Source organism: Crassostrea angulata, chromosome 8 (assembly GCF_025612915.1).
Source record: "Crassostrea angulata isolate pt1a10 chromosome 8, ASM2561291v2, whole genome shotgun sequence".
Classification (NCBI taxonomy): domain Eukaryota; kingdom Metazoa; phylum Mollusca; class Bivalvia; order Ostreida; family Ostreidae; genus Magallana; species Magallana angulata.
In genome coordinates this window covers 42778888-42791801 of record NC_069118.1, presented here as the reverse complement: position 1 = coordinate 42791801, position 12914 = coordinate 42778888, and the positions used below count along the sequence as shown (strand labels likewise).

The following is a 12914-nucleotide window of genomic DNA, read 5'->3' as shown; positions in this document are numbered from 1 at the left end:
TTGACTGCAAAAAATACAAAGAAGTTAAGAAAACTTGAAATCAAATAATGACTAACATGTAAATGAATTGATTATTAAATTGCAATGAAACATATGATCCAACTGAACGTTTACTACTTGATAAAAAAAAATTAACGAAATACTTACCAAGTCAAAAAAACCAATGAAATATCAGATAAATCTTTACTTAGCCAACTCACTTCAAACGCGCAAAAGAACAAAATTAATGCTTATTCGAAATTTAAAATGTTTATTATACAAATCAATTAATAAAAATTGGTAAAATAAATCAAAAGCGCATATGAGATAAGTCTGGTCACTCTGTTACTCTTTCTAGGGACATGCAAACGGCATCAACTCAATGGAATCGATTGCAATGTCCCCCTCGTAGTTAGCCCCTTTTGTTGCTTCAATGATGATCTAAAAAATGATGAAAAGCAAAGATCTTAAACAGCGATTCACCCAATATAATATTTCCCAAAAAGTAAACAAGTTTTAAACAATGTCTTTACTTTTGATTGGGAGTCCAAGGGAAGGTTGACCCCAGACAAATGATGCCAGGCATCACCTTGGTTACCAGACAATTTCCAGCGGTCTATGGCGGTGTTGTTCCCTCTCTGAGTTCTGATAGTGAGAGTGTTAATGTAACTTCCGTACATGTGGTAGTACATCGTAAAGCAGTAGGTTATATCTGGAATACAACCATGTAGGAATTATTATATTTTTAACAAATACAAGAAGACGTTTAGAGACGAATTCCATGCATGGAATTGAAAACATGTATAGTTAAGGTATCTCACCCGTCGCGTTTTTAGTTCATTGCGCACATGATAATTATATTTAAAATAAGTTTGATTTTTGTTATTTAATCAATACAATAATTATCTAATCATTATTACACAACGTTCAGAAAGAAAATTTATTTTAAAAAATCAATAAAAACGGGATTTGTTAATAAGTATTTCAGGGAATAAAAGACAAAATCAAGTGATTTTAAAAAATGTCAATATTCTTTTTTATTTGATTAACATTTTTTTAACATTTACATGTACTAGGTTTGAAACACAGTTTGTAAGTACTGTTTAATATTTACAAAATTAAATCTAAAAAGTTTAATATTGACTTTCAGTATGAAATAATTCAAACATTTTGAAAAAATCTGAATTTATTAAAGCCGTTTTGTTAAAGTACTTTTGAAACCATTTATATAAAAATCGACATCGTTGACTTCCATGTAATATCATATCAAATCTAGACAAACTAGTTTAATTGTATGAATTTCTTAATTTCCATAAAGCGTTTATTCCTAGTCATATTGTAGTTAACGATATAACGATTTTGCTTCATCAAAAATACTGACAACAATGTCATTCGGAATGTCGAAATGAAATAAGACTTTTTTGTGCAAACGAGGTAAAATCAATTGCGCCATAACTGAGAGCTATAAACACTGAACATTATCTTTATTATTTTTTTTGTTGGTACATGTATTTCTGAAGGATGTTTTGTCTACAGATTTCAATGATATTCTTCTCGAGAAAATATTGATACAATTGAGGTGTTGGATACCTTAATTTCATATCATGTTTTTACATATTTTCAGATTTTATTCCATATGACAAATCTAAGAATTTCAGAACAATTCAATTATGGGAACATTTTGGTTGATATCTTGTGTACTCCTTTTTGTTAAGTCATTTTTTGTTCGAGTTAGTATGGTTTTTTTTTCAAATTTGTGCATTTTATAGATAAATATCTTTGCTTCCAGTTTGAATACAATAATCAATATTTGTATCACTTTGAATATTTAAAAACAATATTTGATAAAATTTGTCTTTTGGTGGGATATACAGGCGAAACATTTTATATGGGCGAAAATTGCAGTTTAATGAGTCTAAGAACTAATCTCCATTCTTCACTTACTATTAAAAAAAAGTCATTTTTGATAAAAAAAAAATTGTTTTATTTAATTAAATACAAGAACGTTATATAATGACGATGCACCTGAAAATTTGATGAAACTTTCCAGAATTGCCCTTTGACCAGATATGAAAGTAGGATAACCTTCTCCTCTTGATGTTTCAATGTATTTGTAGTATGATCCATTAACAGCAGAGGTAGGACCTGTCTTGAGGGATGGTGTAGAATTCTAAAATAGAAATGTTGAATATGAAATTCTTCTCAAAGGTTTCGAAACTCACAAAAATTTTCATATATTCTGATATTTGACAATACATTTAAATGCTTTAAAAGAAGCCTTTTTTGGACATCATATCTTAGGACCTAAGATGCATCAAATAATGCATAAGAAAGGATGCACCCTAGATCCTATGATGTCCAAAAAAGAAGATTTCTTTTTATGCACCCTTATTATACATGTACTTGACCTTCATAAAACTGTAAAAAGGAAATCAATATAAATATTTTTTTATAGAGAGAGAGGATCACTATGACTTATTATGATGATTTTTTAGAAGAGTTTTAAAACATTTTTCCTACGTACGTCTATATTTCACTCATATTGGAGCCTCAGTGTTAATGCAGGGAACACATTTTTTAAGAATAAATTTACACGGTTGTAGTATGCTTGCATTAAAATGTCACAAATTGTAGCATTGTAGATCTGCAATGATCGTTATCTTCATAAATCGTTTGAATCATTTTATTGTTCGACATATTAACATCTTTCTTTTTACTTGATTTAACTTTTGAGCCAGAGCTGTTTATAAATGACGGTGACGTCATATCATAACGTCATATTGACTGTTTGCTTTTCAACCGATGGCATATGGAGAACTATGCAACTAAAGAGGCATGATCATGATTTTTGTCCTTTTTCCTAATTTAATGTTTACATGTTTTTGAAAGGCATTCTTAATAAGCAACCAAAATTGGAGTGTCATTCGTTCAGTTATAAGCGAGTTACATACCTTACAGTTCTTAGCTTTGTTTACATTTTGAATGTTGGAGTGGAAATTCCAGTTATAGGCTTAAAATAAATGTAATAAACGTTAGGAACCGTTTATTTTTGCTTAAAATGAATAAGAAAATAGACAAATTAGCTTTAAAACGGTTTTTTGGTATATTGAAACTATGTAAACAAAAAAGGGCACTAACTTTGTTTACATTACAATTATTGTGAGCACTGTATCTTACTCTTAATAAATTTAATTTGATCATTAGAAATTGACCAAAATCGTAACCATGCCCCTTTAATGTTTACAGTGCTTCAATTAGGAATTTCTAATAGTCAACCAAAATATGAGTGTCACTGGTAGATTTATAAGCGAAATACTGAGCTCACAATTATCTGTTATATAAACAAAGTTTCTGTTTACATTATAAATCTTGGTAAGAAAATTCCAGATTTAGACCTAAAATGAATCTAACAAACGCTAAAAAGTTCATTGAGCAGAAACAGACTGTTCATTTATGTTCAAAACAAATTAGCAGATAGAAAAATCAGCTGAAGAAGAGCTTTTACCGGTACATTAAACTAATATAAACAAAAACAAGACACGACTCTTATTTAATTAACAAACAATTAAACGCTCTGCATCTTGTTAATAACTCTAAATCTAGCACTCAAATTTTAAGTGATCATAAAAAATGCATTACTTAAGCAATGAAAACAATTAAAATAGAACATGCCCCTTTAATACAGACCATGTCATACTTTTGTCAAAAATATATGTTCCAAAAAGTTTTGTATATTTTATGGGAATATTACCACATGGAAGTAATTAAAATTACGGTAAGGCTCACGATATCTTTGAGATTGATTTTTTCCCTATATTTTTAGTTTTTATATATTATATTTATGCAGAGCATAAAGAACTCTGTTTCTGATTTTCCGCGATTAAAATTAAAATTATAGTAAAGTTCATGATATTTTTTAAGCTTGACTTTTACTGAATTGTTGTTTTTTTCTATACATTCTATCTTAGCACACATAAATAATTCTGTCTCTGATTTTCCGCAAATATAACCACACGGAAGTAATTAAAATTATACTAAAGCTCAAGATAATTTAGATTTTTACCACTAATTTTCATTTGTATACATTCTTTGATTTCTATCTTTGCACGGCATAATAACTTTCTTTCTAATGTTCTGCAGTTTCTGTGATGAAATTAGATAAAGTAGTGAGTATTTTAAACAGGTTCGTTCTTCTGGGTTTTTTCTGTAACCATTTTGGGTTACCTCTAGTATGAAAAATCTGCATAATATACATGTATAAGTTCTACTCGTATCTTTGTATTTCATTATGTCAAATAAGCTATGTTGAACAGAAAAGGTAAAATAAAATTACATAATTAAAGAGTTTAGTAAGGGACTATATTTTTAGGCGGAACATTTTTCACAACTCGCTAGATTAAGAGTACTGTTAATTTTAGCTTCTTAATTTTCAGTACAGATCAAACTTTTAAAAAGTTTGTGCATTACGATAATTTCATGTTTTCCGAAAAAGCACATTTAAACAATATTTTAATATTTCTATCTACACATCTGGCATGTTTAGCTTATTTATCATGAAAGTCAAGAAAAGATTAACCCCAATTTTTGCCAAAAATAACTTAATTCATGCCAAATCTCAAATGTTTGAAATGTGACCCCCTACTTTTTTTCTTTTACATGACACATTAGATTTATGTGTATTTGTTTGCAATGCTTTGGAACGATGGCATTACTTATGATTGTTATAAATTGTGTTATAATTTATAGCAATAATTTCAGGAAAATTCTTATTTCTATTTCGGGCCCCATATTCAATAAGATATGAAATGTGACAGAGGTTACAAAAGAGATTAAGGAACAATTTAAGTCCCCATCTTTATACCTAAATTATTTTAGATAACTGACAATACTTGTATTTTAGGTGCCAACCTTCTTAGATTTCACCTTTAAACAAACAAAAAGTACCATTTTCAAGTTAATGTTATCTGACATCTTCGACATCTTCCAAAGATGATATGTATATTTGTAAAAAATGATGATGAAGTTTTAGCCCGTTTATGTTAAAAGCAGTTCTATTTTCAACTCTTTTTAAAGAATTTCAAGAGTATGAAACTACCTTAGGGTTGCATAATCTTAAACATTTTTAAATTCTCATTTGTATTGCCCATATGTAGTCTTAAAAGAGCGGGCACACAAAGCGATTTTCATCCGATTTGATTTTCCATTGACTTGCTTGGTAAGATAATTTGAGTCGAATATTGAGGTGGTCACACAATACGAAACACAATCGATTTGTAATTAATTAAATCTATTTATTATTAATATTTTACGGGGGAAAGTTACCGTGATTTCAGATTTTACATCGACTTTGAGACTTTGCTTTGGACTTTCGACTTTAGTGGTCACACGGTGGGATTTAAGTCGACAGCAAATCGGATGAGAAAGTGAAAATTGGATGGAAAACCGGATGCAAAATTGCTATAAAAAACTATAGGGAGGTCCATATTTAAAAAAAACCCTGCTTGCACGAAAAGTTAGGGATTTATGATTTACCGGAAGAAAATGAATAAAAATAATGGCATAAAAGATTAATGTTTGTACGTATTAATTTTTTTTTATTTGTTTTTTTTTGGGGGGGGGATGAAATTGGAAAATACTCTTTATATAAATAATAATGCAGTAAACATTCCTTTGCAAGTTTTTTGATTTGTAATTAGATTTTTTCTAGATAAATAATGTAGGTATTCGCATTAAAATTTAGACAAGCAAATGAATCATATTTAACAAAATAAATCTTTATAGTAATCAATATATTAAGTCAGACGACTTTTGTTGTTTAGGTGATATATATCATTGTGATCATAAATTCACCACAGGCGAAAAAAAATCAAGTGGCCCTTGCAGTACTTAATTCACAATAATTTTTAATAAAGAGGTTGACCAGCTGACTTGGACTAACTAAATCTCCTCCGGTTTATTATTACAAACTATTGCAGCATACATGCTTCATTTTATATTTTTAGTTAGACTTTATAGTTCTGTACATTGTAAACGTCATGTTCCAGCAATGCTTATTAATTTATGTTAATATTTCAAAACCATATTTATATTAGCTTATATAAGTATCATGCAATCAGAACATAAGGCGATGATTATGCAAGATGTCATTACCTACTAAATCATTAAGTTTTATGTGTAGAAGAATGTATACTGTGAACATAGATTCGTTTATGTTATGTATGATTTTTTTTAAATTAAGTTATCTTGTATTTGGCCTTCACATTCACATTTTATGTACATACATATCATAAAAAATATTTACAAAAATAGATCAATAATCCCAGAATGTGAAAAAGGTATTTTTATAAAAATAGAGAGATTTACGATTTTTAATTGTTTTTATCTAAATTTGTTTAATGATTGCCAAATAAAAGAAAAATGAAAAAATGTAAACATACAGTACCCGCAACGTTATTTTTTACAAGATAAACGATAGGATAGGATTTACGCACGATAGGATAGCATTAACGCACGATAGAACAGTATACACGCACGAAAGGAAAGGATTAACGCACGATAGAAGAGTATACACGCACGATATGATAGGATTGATACACGATAGGAAAGGATAAACGATGTTCATGATAAACGTATGATCGCTTTAAACGATATTTACGAACAAACTGATAATGGCGGAATTTGAGAGAGAACACGTACAAATAAAGATTTACGTGAGGAAGAAATTCCTTCATTGTTATTGGTATTTCAATACAGGCCAAAAAGTGATCAAATCTATATTTTGCCCTTTAGATGAAATGCAAGTTCAATCAAAACATGGACCATTAAATGTAGATAAATCCCACCCATCAAAACGATCATAGTCATCAGCAAATACAGACCTGTGTGTTATAATAAAACGACCATATATACTTAACAAATTGTCGGGCTTGTGGGAAGCATTTTAAGATGCTGATTTAATGGTAATGAAACTATTTCTATAAAGTTATAAACATAATATCCCCTCCCGACATATCACCTCTTGAATAAGATATCATATAAATAGTGCCTGTTTGGGAGGGTAACAACAGTTGAAATTGACACCCCGAGAAAACCATTGTCAACCGACGCGAAGCGGAGGTTGACAATGGTTTTCTCGGGGTGTCAATTTCAACTGTTATCCTCCCAAACAGGCACTCTTTATTTTGTTATACTGAATGTCTTAATTTTTAAGAAAATTGTACTGCTTTTATATAGGAATAACGTGATTTCTACAGCGAACTGTACGCGCATAATTTTCGCGCATGTAACATTTTTAATGTTACCCGTTGCTAAGTGCGTTGCTAACGCTGAGGGTAATAGAAAATATTATTAACTGCGTCTTAACCAATCAAATTTCAGTATTTAACATGAAAGTATAACAAATTATATTGTTAACTACCAACCGCATGAATGGTCCAGTTAAATTCGTCAGAAAGACTTTCGGAAAGAAAACATGTCAACTCTGGGTCACTCTCAAAGTTGCAATAATCTGAAAAGGAAAATTAGTTAAATTAGGAAAGCGAATAACATTGATATAAATTAAACATAATCGGCGAAACATTGCACATGATGAAACTGACAGGGTGTCATCATGACAACTTAAAGGTAAAATTGTCATCGAGTCGCCTTCAGACCTTTTAGTCAACTTTCGGTGGAATAAATTACAATTATTAGCATGTGTTCGTATGAAATATAAATTCGATTGTAAAGAAATACAGTTATCACTAATATAAGACTTACATTGAGCGATGCAAATATTATCTTTTCTGTCAAAAAAATATCCATCTGCACAACCTTGCTATAAAAGAAAGAGAGCGCACAAATTAACCATATGTTTCTTTTAAAAGGTGGCGGGTGGTATTAAGAGACAGAAAGAGAGAGAGAAAAAAAAGAAATAGTAAAAAGAGGTTAAATTCCTACCATTTGGAATCGTTTACACACTACTTCAGAGATGTTTCCTGGCGTCAGTGGTGTCCAATTACTGATTAATTTACACTTCAAATTTTCAAAGCAGATGTCAATAGCGTTACATTGAATGTCATTGTTTCATCTTGGAGCACACACACCAAAAAGCCTTTGCTTGGATAATCCTGGATAAGTTCCAATCACTTGAGAATTGTCTAAGAAAGACACCTCACGTGAGAATTTAAACTGAATGCAGCCATTGATTAACTCAATGAAACTGACCATCAGCGGTAAACTTCTTCTGAAGCACATGCCGCTCCACAGTTTGTGTACAGTATGAGAGAATGCTGATAGCACTGCGGTTAAATATTATCGGAATTAATTCTCTTGTCGAAATGGTCAAACAAAGAAGTTTAGTTTTCTTATTAATAATTTATAGGCAAGGTGCTTCTGTAGAAATAAATAGTTTTCATAGAATACTTTTAACTCACACAAGTCATAGACATACGAAAAGTAGATAGTATTTATTGCAATAATAATTAATATATTGCGATGTCGTATTACACATTCAGAACCAAGTCAATTGTTTATTTGCATTACTGTTTGAAAAAATTAGCTGTCACTTTCATTTCATTAATTCTTACGTGAACATGTACTGAAGTTTCATTAATAAAATTAATGTAATTTTTTAAATAATAATTTCTGTGAAATTCATTCATTTGTTGATTTTATCCACGATATCAAATAATCATTAAACATTGAAATACAGTATATTATTATCTCTAATATTATTTTGTTTATATTATCATTAGTTACGAAGATTTATATGTTTAAAATATCCATCACTGTGAATCCATGAAAATGAATTTCTTCGAATATAAATGAAGGAACAAAAAATGCCTCAAATGTATAGTCTCTGAATAAGGTCATTACAAAAGTCCGCTTGCGCTTCGAAAACGAGTACTCTCAAATAACTCGCCGTCGCACAACCGCCACCACATTACCACATTCAGACAATTTCGAACAGAACGCCGCCGTATGTTTTTTTTAAAGAGTTTTATAATTGTTAGCTTTCAAATAAAAGTTTAAAATATTTTTTTTAAAATTTCGATTTGTATACCCATCGCAACTTTAGCACATTTATATAACTAAAATAATTGACTTCTCGTTTATACTTGTGCGTTCATATCGACTATTTTCCTATTTATCCGATATGCAAACACATTCATCTGTTGTTAAAAATGTTCCTGTTTTTAATTTCTTGAAAAAAATATTTATAAATCCAGGGACATATAAACTCACGGGATTTGCAACTAATTATGCTTTTTCAGAGAATTCTGGGCGAAATCTAGCACCTTACGAGATTTTGAAATCGTAATCGGTTCCATTTTGAATTTGAAATTGATGTCACGGTGATAACTGCACTCGCTATTTGTTTAATAGTTACATCATTCTAAACAAACAACTCGGTTTTATTCATGAACTATTTGTCTTTTTTAAACGTATTTTGCAGCAATGTTTTAATAGTTCACCGGGATATGACATTGGTTGGTACGTGATAAAATATGTTTATTGATAAATCATCACAATTCAAATCATGTTTATTTTCTAAGTAGACGTGATGATGAACTAACGATTCGGTCTAACTAACGGGCGCTTTCAAGTCTCATTTTCTGTGATCTGAAAACACAATGTAATTCAAAACTTTTAATTTAAAAGAGTTTTTGCAGCTTTACGTTTAACCAACAAACAAACATATTGTCAGATGAAAAATAAAAACATTTTTAGTTCGTGTTTTTTTTTTTTAAATACATATAGTTGTGTTGTAATGTTACGGTGTAGAGAAAGTAGTCATAAGGTGTACAATTTATCTCTGAGTTATCTTTTCTGAAGCATTCAATAAATACTCAGTATGCTTTTTAATCACCTATATAATCGCGTCTACCGCGGATCTTTTCGTTTTCCCGATTACGACAAAGAGCACACGGCGGGTGTGACCGGTCAGCAGAGGATGCCCACTCCTCCAGAACACCTGATCCTACATCTAATTTTTAAAGGTCCGTGTTTGCTCTGCTCCAGGGGCCCGTTTCACAAAGATTTCCGAAGATGTTTCCTAAGATAGAACTTAAGATATGCCTATATAAGTTATAACTTGGGAAGTTCATAAGATACATTGTAAGCCACTTTTTTTTAAATAATTTCGTTAATTACTAACTTAAATCGATCATGTAAATTCTTTTCCATATTGCACGGATGTAAACTTTTCAAGTAAACGTAAAAACTCTTTCCCTTATTCACATAGAAACCAATTAGAAAAAAAATTTAAAACGTGTTTATAGAGTGTAAATAGTGTAGTGCTTATGTGCATGTACTGAAATTATGTACTATAATATTTAACCTTCTCATGCATACACGAGTAGATAAAAATAACGTAATATACCCGTATATTCCTTGAAAACAGTATTTTTTTTTAATTTGAGAGATCGCAGGATACGGTATATTCCAAAATGGAATTCAATACTCACATGCAGTGACAAGTAAGATTTAGAATGGACAGATGCGGAACTTTTAAACTAAGTGTAATGTAATGCGTGTTTTCTTGTAATGGTTGATATAAGAATGTTTTTTCTTTACAAAAGGAAACATTGCAAATAAATGCATCTTGGCTGATAGAGGAAGCGAGGATAGAAGGCAACAATTTCTTAATGAAACAGCAATTCCAAGGATGATTTAACATCGACATATATACCTAAACCACTTGCCGGTCACTCCTACCCCTCCCAACAAAAACTGAAATAAAGAACCCCTCATTCTACCGCAAAGGAAACACCTCAAATTTCTTTCGTAAGAGAAAAGCTTATTTGGTGGAGAAATAGGACAAATCACCCAGTCATTCTGTAATTGAGTTTTACTTAGTATTTATTCCTGTTTTGATCAAACTGCTTAAGATATTAGTGATTCTCGGGAATGACTAATTTCATTATCATCAGTGCACTAGCTTTAAAAATACCCGCTACCCATCTGCGCGTGCGACCAGATAATATTTAAAAAAATGTTAAAATTAAAAGTCTATACGAGAGATGTGAATTGAAGAGAGAATTAAAGTGGACAAGTCCTAATGATTTGTGTATTCTTGTATTTTTTTTCAACTTTAATGTGCATGTAATTCATTTCAATACAAAATAAACAGTCGCCATATTGAGTTTGTTCCTAAGACATCGAATTACCTATCTTAAAGTTAATACATAACTTAGGAACTTTGACAAGATAAGACAAGAATAGTGAAATGGATAAGTAATGAACTTAGGAAAAAAGATCTTTCCTAAGATATAACTTAGTCTTAAGTATGATTTGTGAAACGGGCCCCTGTTTTGTATCTTTCCTTATGATTTTGAATTTGAACACTGTTCATTATCACCACATGTCATTTATTACACAAAAAGTCCACATTTCGGGAATAAAATTGCAAATTTCGATTTTTAGAAATAAATCTTGTATTCATGGTATGAAAAATTTTACTCCTTTTTTCAAACTGTGATAATGTTAAATTGTTCATTTTATGATCAAATTCTTTATAAAAAAAATTTCGCTTATTCAGTATCATTGATTTCCTTCCATAATGAAAAAAAAAAGTATTTCCCCTTGAAAACATATTGTGCTGTCCATCCGCTTGGCAGATGCACACGCATAGAAACTCCTCTTAATTATTTCTACTCCTATTGTTTTTAATTTTTGTGTAAATTAATGTTAATCCATATGTAAATTAAGCTGTTCTAATTTATTTATATTCCCATTGTTTTGACTTTATTGCTTAAACCAATGTTTCATCGATATTCATTCAAGGGATTGTGCATTCCTTTCACTGAGGAGAATACCTTGTATTATACCTTTAAACACCCTCCATTTTCATTCTCCTGTTTCATCCCACTGGAACCCATGAAAAAAAATATAACAATTGATTTTAAAATTGTATAATATATTCTGTACTTTCACAGTCGTAGGAGATAAACTGAAGGCATGGTTATACATGTAATAAAAAGTTTTCCGTGTCTGTATTTTTTCCTATTGACTTTCTGTAATCAATTTGAAAAACGCAGTTGATGTTTCCACGTACTTTCGGCGATGTTATCCAGCATTTAAAAAAGCAAAAGCAAAACATCACATCAGAGAGAGAGAGAGAGAGAGAGAGAGAGAGAGAGAGAGAGAGAGAGAGAGAGAGAGAGAGAGAGAGAGAGAGAGAGAGAGAGAGCTATTTAAAGTGAATATATATATACAATATAAGTATGTTCAATCTACATCACAATTTTAAACATGTATTATAGAAAGAACATAGTTTTTAATTTTAAACTAGATTTAAAATAATTTATTGTATTCTTTATTGAGAAAGTAAAATTGTTTTCATCGCAAGGTTATACAATGTTAACAATTTGTTAGCAAATGTAATCATTAATGTTTAGAGCCAAAAGTTGATTTCTTTGCTGGAAATATGCATGGTCTGTCAGGTTTATGAGTTTAGAAATCCTAGAAAGGATGAAATCGGGCTTTGTATGCAGTCGTTCTCTGATTGATCATCTTAGCTTAATTCTGCCTTTTATTCTGCAACATGTTGTAGAATAGCATGTTTCAACAAATAGAAATATCAAATCAAAATTGTTTGACAATTTTTCGAAATAATCCATACTTCATACACATAGTTACGATCTTGCCAGATACAGTCATGTTTTGTTATGGATTTAAAAACATTGAAAACAAGAATTAGTTTTAATCAAAGAAAATCATAAAAATAGTAATAAACCGTTTTTTTATATTATTATTTTTTTTTTGGGGGGGGGGGGGGTATTTATGTGTTACAATACAAAATGGCAAGTGATGCGGCGCGTAAAGATTAATTATCTAAAGAACTAAGGCATAATAGGTACTTACGATAATTTTCCAAAACAGGTATAGGAGCCGAACAATATTGCACTAACAGACCAGCAGACTACGTAATCTTTTTTTTTGTATTCTTATCC

At 30.4% G+C, this 12914-nt stretch overlaps 1 pseudogene; it reads right to left on the bottom strand.

Moving 5' to 3' along the window:
* Positions 1-252: 252 nt before the first annotated feature.
* LOC128159021 (MAM domain-containing glycosylphosphatidylinositol anchor protein 1-like) lies at positions 253-8215 on the bottom strand (annotated as a pseudogene).
* Between the last annotated feature and the right edge of the window lie 4699 nt (positions 8216-12914).